At 41.3% G+C, this 17,208-nt stretch overlaps 1 protein-coding gene across 3 annotated transcripts in view; it reads left to right on the top strand.

The window, feature by feature from the left end:
* Positions 1–332: 332 nt before the first annotated feature.
* LOC148021697 (DNA (cytosine-5)-methyltransferase DRM2-like) overlaps positions 333–17,208 on the top strand; it is a 130,053-nt gene continuing 113,177 nt past the window's right edge. The window contains exon 1 of one of the 3 annotated variants that reach the window (XM_087697190.1): positions 333–716. The gene's annotated coding sequence lies outside the window, so the exon portion shown is untranslated. Of the gene's footprint in view, positions 717–1,262; positions 1,584–17,208 lie in introns of those variants that run through there. The other 2 variants (XM_087697188.1, XM_087697189.1) reach the window with 2 other exon arrangements.

A 17,208-nucleotide genomic window follows, 5' to 3' on the forward strand; every position in this document is an offset into this window, starting at 1 on the left:
GGACATGTTTGAGAGCATTTTCCCATGGGAGGGTTTGAAAAATGCACCAAAATAGAACAACACACATAAGAGAGATGCTCAAATTGATCATGTCTCCTTCCCTTCTAATTAACTCAATAGTTGAAAAAGGAGAAATGAAGGGATTGAGCATGGAATGAAGCCTGTAGTTTGACACTTTTGCTTCGGCTTTCTAGCAAAATTGTTTTAAGAGCGAGATTCTTGCAAATGCATGGTGAGAATGCAAAATCAATTGGAAGCAACAATTGTTTTCTCCCTCAAGGCGCCCTCAGAAGACACTCTCAGCAAGAACGGGTTGAGTGCGTATAGGTCCAAAAGGCACGATTCAAAGTGCACCGATGTGGAGGAACCTTGTGATTATTCCCTATATATCTTCTGTATACCTGCCGTGGCAAGTCTTAGTAGTTAATACTTACCTTGTAATTAGTGCTTCTTGTGATTACTACTTTAGTGGGCAACACTCACGATGGAGGTGGTGTGAACATGGAGTAGCTGGTTTGGCAATAAATGGAGAGGACAGACATCCATGCAAAGGCCCCTTCTTCCTTCTCTGAGGAGCTTCACAGTTCACACAGAGAGAGAGGGAGGGAGAGAGAGAGAGCGAGAGAGAGAGAGAGAGATTACCACCAGTAGACTGCCTCGTCTTTGTTTCTTGCATGCAGAGTTTCTGACGGCGCATTGCCACCGCTGATCATCAGGTGCCCTTTTGCTCTAACCTTTTTCTGATCCTTCGTACTTTTTTCTTATTTTCTCTGCTTTTGCTGCCTGTTTTATGAAAGTCTTCTTTCTGATCTTTCTGACGATCATGCCTTGTTTACAGCACTCTGGTCTATTCCAATTCCCTTTTTCATCAACTGCCAGAAATGGTGTCTGTCTAGGTTTGTTGTAGGTGCACTACACGCATGCCTCTACACGCGAAAGAACTTAGTTGTAGGTGCACTACCCGCATGCCTCTACACGCGAGAGAGAGAGAGAGAGAGAGAGAGAGAGAGAGAGAGAGAGAGAGAGAGAGAGTTTCTCTGATGACCTGATGGTCTGACGTAACAGAAAGTAAGAGATACAGAAAGAATGCTGACCTGATGGTCTGATGTAAATATTTACTACTTAATTCAATTATCTTCACGAAAGAGAGAGAGAGAGAGAGAGAGAGAGAGAGAGAGAGAGAGAGAGAGAGAGAGAGTCGCTGTATATATATGGCTTCCATTTGCCAGCCAGAAGGCCCTCTGTACCACCATCGTGACTCGCCATGGACGCAATTGCTAAGGCCTTGTCACCTACGTGACATGGCATGGCTCCACCGTCGTGTTTGGGGCGTGGGGCAGAGAGAGAGAGAGAGAGAGAGAGAGAGAGAGAGAGAGAGAGAGAGAGAGAGAGAGAGCACCTGCACTTGAACCGTTTCTTTTTGCTCCATCATACCGGCTTTTAGAGGAAATTGTACCCAAAGGACTAAAGCTTACTAGCGTTGGGTCAATCTCGAAATCCGGCTAAAGGGAGCAGCTTACATACGGGTCTCTGTTAGCCTTTTGCTTCTTGGAAGCACGGGTGTCAACAGGACTTTAATGGAGGTTGGGTTTTGAATCATATTCGGCACACGAGTGTAGACCAAAGTAGCATGTTTCTTAGTTTCGATGTAGAATGAAAATGTGTGCAAGACATGATACAGCCCTTAAGTTCTTAAAAAAAGTTAACTTTAGTGATTCAGGTGCCTTGCACGTGAGAGAGCGAGGCTTCAACAAGTTTGATTTTTGCACATCTGTTTATTCTTTAATTCAGCAACCTTTAACACACACACACACACACACACACACACACACACAGAGGCAGGGAGGGAGGGAGGGAAATAACTCAGTGAATTGTTGATTTTTGTGGCATCAATGGTACCTCAACCATCAGAGATTACTGTAGTTTTTGAGCCCAATCGTCCATCATGTCAATATATTGTATGTGATGCTGCACCCTCCTTGCAAGGTGGATCCTATATACATCACAAGTTAAAAATGGGTTCCACAATGAGGATGGATGAATGCATGCTTTAGAATTTGTTTATTGATGGTACCTCAGCCATCAGAGATTACTGTAGTTTTTGAGCCCAATCCTCCATCATGTCAATATATTGTATGTGATGCTGCACCCTCCTTGCAAGGTGGACTCTATATACATCACAAGTTAAAAATGGGTTCCATAATGAGTATGAATGAATGCATGTTTTAGAATTTTTTTATTTTTGAAGGTGATGGTTTATATACTTGTCGATGATGGCTTGGTTATCCCAGCCAATGATATTTTAAATATTGTATATCTTTAACATAGTCACTCTTTGAAAAGGATTTATATTGTGTAACACTTTCTCCACGCAATCTTTGGTCTCTTAACATATGGAGGTTTTGTAATCTTTTTAACCTTTGTACTTTGTAGTAAGCTTTTACTCCATTTGGGTGTTTCCAATGTAAAGTATTCACAAAGAAAAATTTGTACATCTTCTTGGTGAAGTTTTTTTTGTTAGACAGATGTGGAGCAATGGAAGTAAAGCAATGTAGCTACTGTATACACTAAGAACTAAACAAAAAAACAAGAACACATGAACTCAGAAATAACAATCTCCGAAATGGAGTCCATATACTGATGTATAAGAGTGTGTACAATCAGATGGCTATGGGCAACCGATGAGTGCTCCCAGACTCACTCTCTCTAGTAGGATGTGGTGTGCATGAATGAATAAATAATTATGAGGAGGAGAGGTGGCCTATAAATAGGCAAAAATGGAGCAAAAAGATGATCAGGTCAACTAGTTATAAAATGGGCCAAAAATATAGGACAACGAAATTGAAATTGAGCTACCAATTCAAAATGAAATGCCAAATGTTGAGTTGTTGAAATGCTAGCACAACCCATGAAATGTTGTACACCAACACACTTTGTTAGCAGTCCTGTTTGTCATGTCTTGTCATCTCTTGCTTGTGAGCCTGAACAGTTTGAGTTAGACGAGGACTTTTAGAGCTCTAATAGGTCTATCATGTGTTTTGATGGGGGAGGCTATGTGGAAAATTAGAGTTTGCAGCAAGAAGAATGTGCACAAGAGGGAGATGAGAGCTCAAAGTACAAGAACAAAATCTTGCTTACTAAGAGCTGCTCAAAGTACAACTTGGGTACACTCCATCTCACACTTGATAGTGACCCATAGGCTATTTATATAGCCTGTGCCAAGCTAGGGTTAGGGTTTCCCCTACCCCTTAAGTCCATTCACATCCATCTGTGCTCATAGACCCTTGCTTGGGGTGAATTCCCATGTCTATATTGTAACACCCCCCTCAATGCCATGGTGGCATTGCATCACAAGGCATGTTAAAGTTTCCCCCCCCTCAATCAAATGGGATGCCTTTATAAAGCAGGCTACAAGGATATTCATAGGTAGAGGATGTTACAAAACTCAAAAGAGTAGATCATCTGCGGATTGGGAGGCAAAGTTGGCCTCCAATTCCTTAGATATTGGTGGAACATTGGGACACTTACTGGTGATATGCCTGGTCTTTTTGCATTTGTTGCACTTTATTTTGTCATGGTATTTCTTTCAGCAATTGTTTACAATATGCCCTTTTTTGTGACAGAAGAAGCACTTAGTAGAAGCGGTATTGTCTAACACTTGGTCACGGGAAGTGACTGATAAAGTTCCTTCAGTATGGTTTCTCTTCTCTTCATTTGACTGGATGGTACTTGCCAAGGTTGGGTTTGGGATATTAGTTAGGGTAGTCACAAGGGTTGGAAAAACCTTCTTCATAGACTTTAGCAGGATGGCAATGGCATCTTCATCATGGATGGGTGCTTGAACAGAGGCAAGTTGTGCCATAAGCCCCTTTATATGTGAAATAAACTTGCTTAGATCTTCTCATTGTTTGTATTGCAAGCTGAAAAACTCAATCTTGAGAAATATCTTGGAGTTCTTCCCTGTAGCACCATAGAGCCTTTCAAGGTCATCCCACTTTTCCTTGGCAGTGGAGAGTTGGTCAATATGATGAATTAAAGATTCATTTAAATGAAGCACGATGATAGTCTGAGCCCGTTCATTATCTTCTACATCAAGGGGATTGGATGGGTCAATTACTTTTGTCCCTTTTATGAAGGGCTAGTACCCTCTTTTCATCATTTTGTATTTTACCAAGACTTGCCAAGGATGTAAATCTTTTTCATTAAATTTGTGAATTTGAGGCCTTACATTTGCATAGGCCATGGCCATGATAGGAAGGTCTTACCAATTGCCTTAAGCAATGGTAGTATCTAGTCCTTACAAGTGGTCAAGTACAACCAAATAGTAGAATTGATAGCCAAGTTTTAAAGTTGTAGAGTTGAAAACGGTTGAAAATCATACATATACAATATCTCAAGATAGGATTTAGGAGGTCCTGTTCTTCGAACAACCTTTGATTTAGGCTTTACTGTTTTCCTAGGTTTCAACGAGGTGAGCTTTGATTGGACTTCAGGCTCTTCCCGATAATGTGGCCTATTAGAGGAGTTTTTGGTGGAGGACGGCTTATCGATCAACTCTATGCTCTTGGATGAATCAAAGGAGAGTACAATAACACTCATATCTCTGATGTACCAGTAGACTAATATTGGGATATGGTCTATGTGTTTATAGTTGTACACATAGCCTTACTACCAAGCAAGAAGAGATAAATGTTATCAAGCACTTGATGGATTTAATTTTTTGATAAAAAAACTAGATTGAGTCAATATTTAGCTAGCAACATGATTGTAAAATGCAACATTAGTGCTTACAAGCACTCATCTCAAAGTTTATGCCACTTGAGATGTAAGATGTGGATTGTTTCATGAACTAAAGAGGTCCACCGAGGGTAAGAACTTTGAAATAGAGCTTTCAAACCTTCAACTAACTTTGGAGAAGATCAATCAGTGATTAGAATCACTGTTAGTGGTCAGAAATTGAAAAATTTGAAGAATGAAAAAGCCCTATGGTGACTGGAAGGATTGCTGCATCTACAGGCCGCATTGAGATTTGGGAGTTGACGCGCTATTTTGACGATTTGCACAATGCCGCCTTCCACGCCGCGCAATGTTGCCCTTTGATGTGCAAGGATTGGTCACCTTGAGTTGATGAAGAAGTCCTCAGTTGAAGTTAGGAGCTGAAATACTCTCCTTTGGCTTCCCTAGGTTCTCCAAGGTCAGGGGGTCAAGTTGGCTATGGAGGTTGAAGGTCCAAGATGAGAGAATGAAGCTTTTCTTGTGTACTTAGTGAAGCTGAGGTTAGAGGAAGCTGAAAGGATCAGAGGAGGCTCTAATACCATGTGGAAAATCAGAGTTTGCAGCAAGAAGAATGTGCACAAGAGGGAGATGAGAGCTCAAAGTACAAGAACAAAATCTTGCTTACTAAGTTGCTCAAAGTACAACTTGGGTACACTCTATCTCACACTTGATAGTGACCCATAGTCTGTTTATATAGCCTTTGCCAAGCTAGGGTTAGGGTTTCCCCTACCCCTTAAGTCCATTCACATCCATTTGTGCTCATAGACCCTTGCTTAGTGTGAATTCCCATGTCTATATTGTAACGGGCTACTCATACTAGAGTGGCTATCAGGGTGCATATTTTTGTTTGTTGCATTCTAGTGTATTGTCCATGAGCATCTTTTGTACACTTGCCGGACATTGTCCTTACCAGTCGGATTTTTTGGTGGACATATGGCATTTTCTAGGCATTTTTATTATGCCACGACCAGCAATAAATGCTGGTTGGAGATTGCAATTGACCAGTTTAGGGGTTTTGTGGCCATTTATAGCCATTCCCCACTTGGCAATCATTCATATCATCATCTTCCTTCCTTCCTTGGTAGGTGCACACTTCGACTCTCCAGTGCTGCCGTCATCATCACCTTGATTTGTGCCCTCATTGACGTTGTGGGCTGCTTGTAGGGATTGATCAGTCCTCCTATATTCAGCATTTGTTCCTTGTTTAGTGTAGGTTTCTTTTCTTCTTCTCTTGCTGATTGTCTTTCTCTTCCTCTGTGTTCGAGTTCCTTCTTCTGTTGTGCACTCTCACATGGTATTAGAGCATGGCATCTAAGAGCGCATAGAGTCTGTGGACATTGCAAAAGAGGCCATCTACATTTGCATTTGCAGAAAATACAAGCTTTTGCTAGCTGGTGATTGCATTTGGTGTTCAAGTGTCATTATCTGGAGGTAGGCGATTCCTTGTAGATGTTAGGCGTCATCATCAGGCATTAGATGTCAACATCTGGTATCGAGCGACATCAAGTCATTAGCGTTTTGCACAAAACGTAGCCTATTGGGGGGTGGCGATTGTCTATTGGCTAGGCGACTGCCTTCTGTAGTTAAACGCAACCTTCCTGGAGCAAGTGATAGCATTCACATTTGCGTTTTGGTGTTTCTCCATCCTTCGTGAGTAGTCGATAGTACTTTTCCCTCAGGCAGACCTTTTACATCAAGATCTCTGCATCTTGTAGCCGATTCCTCCTATTCCGGGGCTGTCCATAGCCAAACACAACTTTTTGTGGATATTTGTAGGTATATACAAAGATGTCTTATCACTAGTTCTTTGTTGACTTAGAGGATGAGGTCTCTATTCCTTCCTCTGAGAGACGGTGCGATTTTCATACTAGTTCACGCGACGAACGGAGGTCACCTAGCTTGCTTGTTCAGGAACCCTCTCTTTCCCGTTCTCTCCATGTTTCACAGAAGGCCCATTCTGCTAGCCTTGATTTGCCTTCCATGCACCCTCTATACAGCTGCCATACTCATTTCTTTGCCCAAAGAAGACTGGCTTGATGGTTCCGACTACTTGCTTTGGTCATGTAAAGTGGAGTGTATCCTTGATACCTTTGATCTTTTGGAGTTTGTTACCCACCCTATTCCCCGTCCAGTGGAGGATCCCACAATTGGATCATTGATGGATCGTGTGGTCTTATGGGATGGGCTTAACTCTAGAGCTTCATCTTTCCTCTTTATGGGCTTACAAGATTTTGTCCTAGTACATGTGTGCAAGTTGTGGAAAGCAGCGGAAGTGTGGACAAAGCTTGCTTCTTTGTACCATTAGAAGACATTTGCCCATCGGATTCCTCTCAAGAAGAAATTATGGATGCTCATTGTTAATGATTCTCCTTTCATAAAGGATCATATCAACAGATTGGAGGACATGATGGATGAGCTTGCGTCCCTTGGTAGGATGATCTCTTCAGAGGATATGGCTATGATTCTTTTGACTTAACTACCATCTCCTTGGTTTAATCTCTTCTACACCAGCCTTCTTACATCAAGGTCTCGTGAGAAGCTTCTATAGGAGGAGCTTGACCCGCTTGTTTTGGAGCATGAGAAGCGCACCAAAGAGGTAGCCAGTGGATCCACCTCTGCCAAAGCTTTTGTTGCAGCTTCGGGAGGGGGAAAGAAGAAGAAAGGAAAGTCAAAGGTTGAAAGACAAGAGGGTTCTTCAGGCTCTGACTTTGACTTGGAGAAGCCAAAATGCCCATATTGTGGAAAGGGGACACATCAAGAGGAGAAATGTTGGAAGAAGGACCCTCACCTTCGTTCGGGAGCAAAGGGTGGAGCTAAAACGTTTGAGCTTTCAGCAGTTACCCATGAGTCAGTGTTCCTTTATATTGTTGACTTGGATGAACCTTTTTCAATGGTTGCCTCATCTTTTTGAGAGGCCCTTCTAGTTGTATGACTCCATGAGGTGATTTGTTGCAGGATCTACATCCTTTTGAGGGATTAGTCGCTGTTGGTGACATTATATTGGTGCCTATGAGTGGCGTTGGCACTTTGCCTTTGTTTTTCGACTATGCGTCGAGCTCCCTTTCACAGGTCCTTTATGTTTCGGACTTGGGCTTTTCACTCCTCTTATTTTATGGTCTTACTAGGCTTGGTACTCATGTTGTCTTCATCGAGTAGGCCATTTGTATTGAGGATTCTTCTACAGGGGCTGTTATCGCGACCTGTTGGCAAGAGAGTGGCTTTACAGGCTCCATTCCCCTTCTCTTATGTAGGGTCCTCCGAGGCAGTTATTTATTGCTACAGGTGTTCTTGCTCGTGCACCATCTTTTCCACAGGCTCCTTTGCATCCTCCACCTTCTCCTTCGGTGGTTCCCTTCTACTCCCCATCCCCTTCAAATAGGGATGATCTCGGTGATGCAGCTATGGATTTCTTGACCCCTAGTGATGTAGAGGGTGTTTCCCAGGATCGTGAGGAGCTTCTTTATCAGCAGTCTTCATTGACAGACTTCATTGACATTGACATTTCTCTTGCCACCCTAGGATCTGTTTCTTCCTTGGCCTCTACCACATCTAGGATCTGAGAGGGGATATTAGCAGTCTTGTATGTTGTGCCTTGTCATCTCTAGTCTCTGAGTCTCAGTTTGAGTTAGATGGGGACATTGGAACTTTGACAGGTCTGTCATGTGTTTTGATGGGGGAGGCTACTCATTCTACAGTGGCTATCTAGGTGCATTTCTTTTATTTGTCCGGTTCCAGTGTGCTTTCCATGAGTAGCTTCTGCATTTCCCAGGTTATCCACACCTGTTGGACATTGTCCTTGCATGTCAGATTTTTTGGTAGTCATCTAGTATTTTCTAGGCATTTATTATGCCATGAGTAGCATTAAATGCTGGTCGGCCAGCATTTATGGCATTTCTTAACTTTAGTCGATCAGTTTAGGGGTTTTGTGGCTATTTATAGCCATTCCCCACTTGGCAATCATTCATATCTTCATCTTCCTTCATTCCTTCCTTGGCAGGTGCACATTTCGACTCTATCATCTTCCTTTGATAGCTTGATTTGGTGCCCTCATTGACGCTATGGGTTGTGTGTAGGGATTGATTAGTCCTCCTATATTTAGCATTTGTTCCTTGTTCAATGCAGGTTTCTTTTTTTCTTCTCTTGCGAATTTTCCCTCTCTTCCTTTGTGTTTGAGTTCCTTCTTCCGTTGTGCACTCTCACTCTCTCTTAGCTCATGGGTGCTAAGAACGATAAAATATACAATGATAAAAGAAACACCATAGTATTTACAAGAATGACAATCAGATATGAACATGGGTACCCAAGCAATTGGTGAATCGTGATCAAGACATCACTAAGGGGCCTTGAAAAGACACTAATGTTTATGTTGACGTATTAATCCTTGACTGTAAAGTGTAAAAATAGTTGAATCTCATTGTCCATCATGAATCGGCTTTTTGAAAAGCACATCGTGGCCATGGATTTCCCATCTATGGTGAGATTGCCAAAGTTTCCCCTTGTGTGTGAATAGACTAGGAGTAAAGACTGTTCTTTGTCTCACCTCCTATCATGAACTTGAAAGGCAAACCAATTCTAGGATTTGAATCTACTAGACTTCATCTATGCATGTAGACAGCCCCGCTCATGATCCACCAAACTTACTTATTGATTGGGCTTGGATGTCCCACTGCCTCCACCACCACTAGTACTTGGTCACTGTCATGAGGACATGTATTTTTAAAATCTCACTTAATATGTGGATTAATTATCACATGGTGAAGTAAATGTTGCACATGTGAGGTGTAACTGGAGTTAGAGTAAATTTACGAGCTCAAGACCTAAAGAAATTATGAGATGTCAAGGCAAAAGTTGCTATAAGTTATGCCACACAGGTACTTGGTGGTATCTGATGCCAGTTGTTGGCCTAGGTCATTCATTTGGCCATAAGTGTTAGTTGGTGACCCCAGAGAAGTGGCGTTTAATTGTACCTAATGCCAATCCGATGGTCAAAGATGGCGCAAAGACACTTGGGAATGGAAGTTGTCTAGCCAATTTAATTATTGCTAGTTATATAATTTTTCAGGGCATCAAAATAATTATTAGATTAATTTTTAGTATTTAAAGACTGAAAAATTAATATTTAATTATGGCTAATGCTGGAAAAACCATTTGCGAAGGCTACCACTTGTCAAAAATGCCCATGTAAGATTGAAAAACGTCTTTAGAGCTTGGAGAGAGGCATTTTTAGTGTATTCAGCTTGCAAGAGAGAGGGAGGAGATGCTGCTGGTCTGATTTGCAGCCATTGGAGGACCTTCTGGGGTAGCCAAGGGCAGGAGAAGACCAATCAACAACAGGTGACAACATCTACAAGTTGTTGAGACAGGGCAGTAGCCGTAAATGATTGATTTTCTTCAGTTCTTTGCATCTACAAGCTGTTGTGGCAAGGCAATAGCTGCATTTGACTGATTTTCAATCATTCTTCGTAACAAAACTTTGAATTTTCTTTCTACAGCTTTCTCTCTCATCTCCTAGCCATTTCACAGCCTTGCTCTGAAGATCTCAACATTTGGATCCTTGGAGGCTGAGAAATTGCAGATTTCTTTGCTGTAAACTCCAATTTGCGGTAAAAGTTAGGGTTAGCAATAGCCTCGGGCAGTGTGCAAAAAATTGGAACCTCCAAGACTTGGATTTTTCAGGGTTGAAGGTGAATTTCAGCTAAATTCAAGTGGCCCAACCATTGAATTTGGGGCATTTCCATCGTCTATGAAGCGGGTGAAGGCCAATTAAGTGTTCGAATCAAGGGGCAAAATAGATTGAAGACTTGTTGGTAATTCATCACAGCAAGGGGAGTTTGGATTGTGAAGGGGATTGGGAGAATCCCATTGTAAATCAACTTCTTCTTCAATAAAGCTAAAGAAATACTGAAAGGGGCGCCAATTTTGGGGCCAATCGGGTGTGCATTGTCCAAGATCAGTAGGTAAATTTGTATTTTCAATTTTGCATTAATTGTTTGCTACTATAATTAAGTTGTAATCAGGGATTTACCACCCATCTACGGAAGGAAGGCTGGTTACATGGTTCCATTGCCGGGGTGCCACTCATCCCATTGTAAATCAACTTCTTCTTCAATAAAACTAAAGAAATACCGAAAGGGGCGCCAATTTTGGGGCCAATCGGGTGTGCATTGTCCAAGATCAGTAGGTAAATTCGTATTTTCAATTTTGCATTAATTGTTTGTTGCTATAATTAAGTTGTAATCGGGGATTTACCACCCATCTACGGAAGGAAGGCTGGTTACATGGTTCCATTGCCGGAATACCACTCAATCCTTTGATTAGGTGGGCCTAAAGCACCTCATTGCAAGCCAAAGCTTCGTGCTAGTGTTGATTTTTACTCTGAGCTGACATATTACAGCAATATGTCTTCATACAGTGAGATGGATTCAAGTAGTGATGATGCCTCTCAATATGAACGTTTACATGGAAATGAAGGAAATGCAATGCTTGACCTTGGACAAGGCTCAGACCATGGACAACAAGCTGAAAAAGTTGCTGTTGGGCAAGATGGACAGCCTTCAGGGCATAAAGGGCTGATGACCAGCAAAGTGAAGAGGAATTTGATGACTAGTTCAAGAATCGGATGAGGACAACAGCAAATATCTTTGTTGAATTGGCAAAGGATCCTCAATTTACCCGATTTTCGAACGCTTCGAAGAAGGACATCAAAGGCAAGAAGAAGACATCTCCTACACCTTCGAGATAGCAAAGTGCACTGAAGATAATGCCAAACCCTTCATTTGAAGCTCCCAAAGATGCTAATGAAACAAAACAGTTGGTATCTACGAGGTAAGCAATACAAATGCAAGGCCATCACGGAAGTGCCAATCCAATGGATTTTGGACAGCTGGGTATGCATGCTCTGATGGGGCCGCTAGGATATTTTAGTGGAAGCGTGATTTTTCATGCTATGGTTGGACAAGGACCGCATACAGGAATGTTTGGCACAAATCCCTATGGTATGCAGCAACCAATGCATGATGTGCAAGGCCCAATGTATTTGCGTATGGCTGGAAATATGCAAAACTCTATGTATGGCAGCATTGGCTTGATGCCTGGGACACAAAGTAGCATGTTTGGTACTGCATCTGCACCATCGAATGCTTATGGGGCTCAAGGAATGAATGTTGGTCATGCAAATGCTCCGGCTGGCATTGCTTTTGATGTAAATTCAGGAAATGCACCCTTTTTGCAGCAGCCAGTGTATGACAACTTGACACCCAAAGGGGCAGCAAAAGACTATGATGAGGGTGGAAAAGGAGTGAAGTTTGAGTCCTTCAGTGGTGTACAAGATAGGCTGAAAGCTTTGACTTTCATTCAGCAGTTTGATGTAGCCTATTCAGGGGGCAACTTCACGGAGTTCTCAAAGATTTGCAAGGCAGCCACTTTCTTGAAAGGGAATGCATTATAGTGGTGGTCCACTCTTTTGATGCAAGGTAGAGTATTGTCAACGTGGGTACAATTCAAGCAAATGTTTGCATCGAATTGGTTGACAAGTATCTTTGAGGTGGACATCATGTCAGCTTGGAATAAGCTGGATGCCAAGGAATGTAAGAATTTGGAGCAATAGAATAAGAAGTTTTGGGATGCATTGCTGCCTATTACTTCTTATCGCCCCATACCCCTTCATGAGCAAGTGGAAAAATATGTTTGTGGGCTGCCCAAAGGAATTAAGGATTTTTGCATTAAATCCACCGTGTCTAGCATGTCTCAACTTATAGAGACTATTGCTATAGTTGATGCTTTGGTGCATGGGAAGGATTCAGGCTTCCTAGAGAGTGGGGAGAAGCTAAATAAAAAGTTGTTTAAGGCTGAGAAAAGGGGTAGATTGAAAATTAGCCTGAAAAGAGGCCAAAACAACAAAGAAAGGGCTCCAAAACATTGGCACAAGGTAGGGAATTGATGGCTGCAAATAAATGTTTTATTTGTGAACAGGAGGGTCACATTGCAAGGACTGTCCCAATAGGCAGTAAGCTGGAAAATCAGAAAATCAAGGAGATTCTAAAAGAAAGAAGCCCAAAACATTAGTGGGATTGGTGCCCAATGTTGTTAATGATCAGCCCAATGATGATGCTACTGAGTTGTGCAGAGCTTGGGGCAAAATTAGGGATCAGCATGCATTTATTTTCTTTGATAATGGTGCACGAGCCAACTTCATCTTTGTTGACATGGCCGCCCGTCTAGGCATCAGAGAGGATGAGATGGGATCCATGGGGAAAGTTGGAATGGCATGTAAAGGCCATGCAAAGTCCGTCACACCGCTCATTGAAAAGCTTCGATTGCATATACAAGGATATGTGGACAGCGAAGAGTTCTTCATTGCCCCACTTGAGGGTTGTGATGTATTACCTGGTATGCCATGGTGTCATTGTATGCATGCAGTGATTGATTCTCGTGTAAAAAAGATTACTATTCAGCATAAGGGAAAGATACTCATACTTATGTAAAGTTGAAAGGTGAATCTGTCCCTGTTGTATTTGCAGCTACCATTTTCAAAGTAATGAAAAATTATCTTTCAACATACTTGTTTTTTACAAAGGATAAAGATGATAGTGAGAATGTTGGAAACATATCTAAGTTAGAGAAGGATCGCATGTCATTTCACCAGGAATAATGCCTATTGAGGTAGTGAACCCACTTTATGCTAATATTGGTCTACAGCCCGGTTATCGGACTCTGCAGAGTCCTTATTTGATGCTTGGAGTACAAAATGCAGCCACTGGTTTTTCTCAGCCTAGTGGGTGGCAGCTAAGACAGGTGAAATGAATGCTGATAATGCACTTAAGGGACTCCCCTTTTTACAGCCACCTGTCTATGACAACCTGACACCAAAAAGTGCAAAGCCTAAAGACTATAAAGAGAGTGGTTAGGCAATAAAGTTTGAAACCTTCAGTGGTATGCAAGATAAGCTGAAAGCTTTGACATTTATACAGTAGTTTGATGCAGCTTACACAGGAGGGAATTTTACTGAGACTTCCAAGGTGTGGGAGGCTGCAACTGTTTTGAAAGGTAATACTTTGTAGTGGTGGAACATATTGTTGATGCAAGGATATGCACTTGCCACTTGGGTTCATTTCAAACAGTTGTTTGCAGCCTCATGGTTAACTAACACGTTTGAAGAAGATGTCATGACTGCATGGCATAAATTGGACGCGGCAAATTGTACGGATTTAGAAGAGTACAATAATAAATTTTGGGAAGCACTTTTGCCCATGAGTTCTTACAGGACAGTGCCCTTGTCAGAACAAATTGAAAAGTACTGTTGCGGTTTGCCCGAAGCCATTAAGGATTATTGTACCAAGACTAGGGTTACAAATATGATACAGTTAATTGAAAATGCTAGTGTGGCAAATGCATTGTTGAAAGGAAAAGCTGACAGCTTTAAAGGCATTGAAAAGAAGGATTCTCAGTTTAAGCAGGATCCTGGCAAGAAGAAGAAGCAATTTCCAAAAAGGACTAGTTTTACAAAGAAGTCTTTTTGGAAGAAAAGATTTCAATAGCAACCTCAGACTTCTTTTAAATAGGGTAAAGGACAAAAGAGGCCACTTTTTGGCAAAACATTTGAAGAAAGAAAGGCTTTAATGATGGCTGGAAAATGCTTTATTTGTGAACAGAAAGGCCATATTGCTTCTAAGTGCCCACAACAATTTTCTAAAGATGCGGAGAATAAAGATGCGCCAAGTAAAAAGAAGCCCAACATTGGCTTAGTGCTTGATATGGTGGGAGATCAATCAGTTGATGATGCTACAGAATTGTGCAGAGCTTGGGAAAAGATCAAAGATTCCACAGTGCTTATTTTCTTTGATCCTGGAGCTCATGCAAACTTTATCTCACTAGCATTGGCAGCTAAATTGGGTATACGTCTCAAGGAAATGGGACCAATTGGACAGGCTGATTTGGCATGCCCAGAATATACTGAACCTGTCACCCCATTCTTGGCAAACTTCGTATGCATATTCAGACCTATGTGGACACAAAGGAGTTCCATATTATGCCTCTAGAGAGCTGTGATGTTTTGTTGGGTATCCCATGGTGCCACATGAAGCATGCTATCTTGGATACTTACAATAGAACGATTACTCTTGCACATAGCTTAAAGGAAAGTCTATCCTAGTTGTTTCTGCTTTTGCAATTACTTCTATAATGAAAAATCATATTTCTGCGTACTTGGTTTTCGCAAAGCAAGTTAATGAAGTTGATAGTAATGTGTCTGTACTAGATGAAAGTAGAAGGGCTTTCTTGGATAAATTCAGTGAGTATTTCTCAGATTCATTACCAGGAGAGTTACCCCCTGAGAGGCCTGAAGATCATACCATAGATCTTATTCTAGGGACTAGTCCGCCCAATAGGCCACCGTACACCAATGCAGCGCAGCAGAAAGAGATTATGACATAGGTTAATGAGCTTTTAGAGAAAGGACTAATTCAGCCCAGTAGTTCTCCATTTTGTTCACCTATGTTGCTAGTTCAGAAAAAGGACGGCTCTTGGCGAATGTGTATTGACTACAGAGCCTTGAATAAGAACACGATTAAGAATAGGTTTCCGATTCTGAGGATAGATGACATTCTTGATCGATTACAGGGAGTAGGAATGTTTGGCAGGATAGATTTAAAAAGTGGATACCATCAGATCAGAATCAGGCCAAAGGATATCCATAAGAGTGCTTTTAGAACGACATTTGGTCTCTGAATTTTTAGTCATGCCGTTTGGATTGACCAATGCTCCTGCTATGTTTAACAGGATGATGGATAGAATTTCCCGCCCTTATCGAAGTTTCGTTGGCACATTCTTTGATGATATGATTATCTTTTCAAAGAATGAAGAGGAGCATAGAAAACATCTAGTTGTAGTCTTTAATGAGCTTAAGTGTAACAGATTGCTTATTAATAGTAAGAAGAGTGAATTCTTTTTGGAAGAGATTCACTTCCTTGGGCACATAGTTTCTAAAGATGGTGTGAAGATGGATCTTGCAAAGATAGAAGCAATTGTCTCTTGGCCAGACTTGAAAACTGTTCATGATGTCCACAGTTTTCTTGGCCTGTGCTCTTACTACAGAAGATTTGTAAGACACTTTGCAAAGATTGCATCTACTTTACATATGCTTGAAAAGAAGGATGTCAAATGGCAATGGACTGACAAAGAGAAATCAACATTTAGATGTTTGAAGGGGAAAATGACTACAGATCCAATACTTCTTTTGCTAGATCTGTCTAAGCCATTTGTAGTGCAGTGTGATGCATGTGGAAACAACATTGGTGCTGTATTAATGCAGAATGGCCGAGTTGTGGCATACTTGAGTAGAGTACTTTCCGTCGTTGAAAGTACTTACCCAATTTATGAGAAAGAATTATTGGTTGTGATCCATGCACTCTCTAGTTGGAAGCACTATTTGCTTGGTACTGATTTTGTAGTGTAAACGGATCATCAAACACTTGGATACTTTCTCACACAGGCTAAATTGTCAGAGAAACACATGCGTTGGGCAAATTTCCTATCTATGTTTCATTTTCAGATAGTGCATGTGGAAGGCAAGAAGAATGTAGTTGCAGATGCTTTATCTCGCAAACCACAAGTGTCAGCTGTTTCAATTCCTTATCACCATGAATTGGATGATATGAAAGAGCAGTATGCTGATGATGAAGATTTCTTTGAAATCTATGAACGGTTGATCAATGGCCAACATCATGATCATTATGTGTTCAAAGAAGGCTTTATCATGATGCAGGGAAGACTATGTGTTACAAAACGGCTAAGGCCAAAAGTTTTATTAGAAAGTCATGCTCCACCGTATGCAGGACATCGTGGTATTGATGCTACAGTCAAAGCGGTAGAGACTTTCTTCTATTGGCCAGGCTTGAGATCTAATATTGATGCATATGCCAGATCTTGCCTTGTATGTTAAAATGTCAAATTTGATAGACAAAAGGCACCAGGGTTATTGCAACCACTTCCTATTCCAGAAAGGCCATGGGAAAGTATTGCCATGGATTTCATTTTTGATCTTCCAAGAACTTCTTCAGGGAATGGTGGAATTTGGACTATCATTTGTAGATTCAGCAAACAGGCATATTTCATTTCTGTAAGGAAAAAGGTTAAGTCAGAACACATGGTAAAGATATTTATGCAAAATATCTTCAAGTACCATGGAATGCCATGGTCAATTGTCAGTGATAGAGACCCAAGAATGACTAGCTTGTTTTGGAAAGCATTGTTTGAAAACATGGGCACTACGCTGAAATTTTCATCTTCTTTCCATCCACAAACTGATGGACAGTCGGAAGAAGCAAATTCGACTGTTTTAGATTTACTGAAGTGTTATGTTTCATATCATAAGACTTCTTGGGAATACTACTTGCCATTGGTTGAGTATGCATACAATAATACAGTGCACTCATC

Source organism: Lygodium microphyllum, chromosome 17 (assembly GCF_053477565.2).
Source record: "Lygodium microphyllum isolate KBCC chromosome 17, Lygodium_microphyllum_v1.1.10, whole genome shotgun sequence".
NCBI classification, from domain to species: domain Eukaryota; kingdom Viridiplantae; phylum Streptophyta; class Polypodiopsida; order Schizaeales; family Lygodiaceae; genus Lygodium; species Lygodium microphyllum.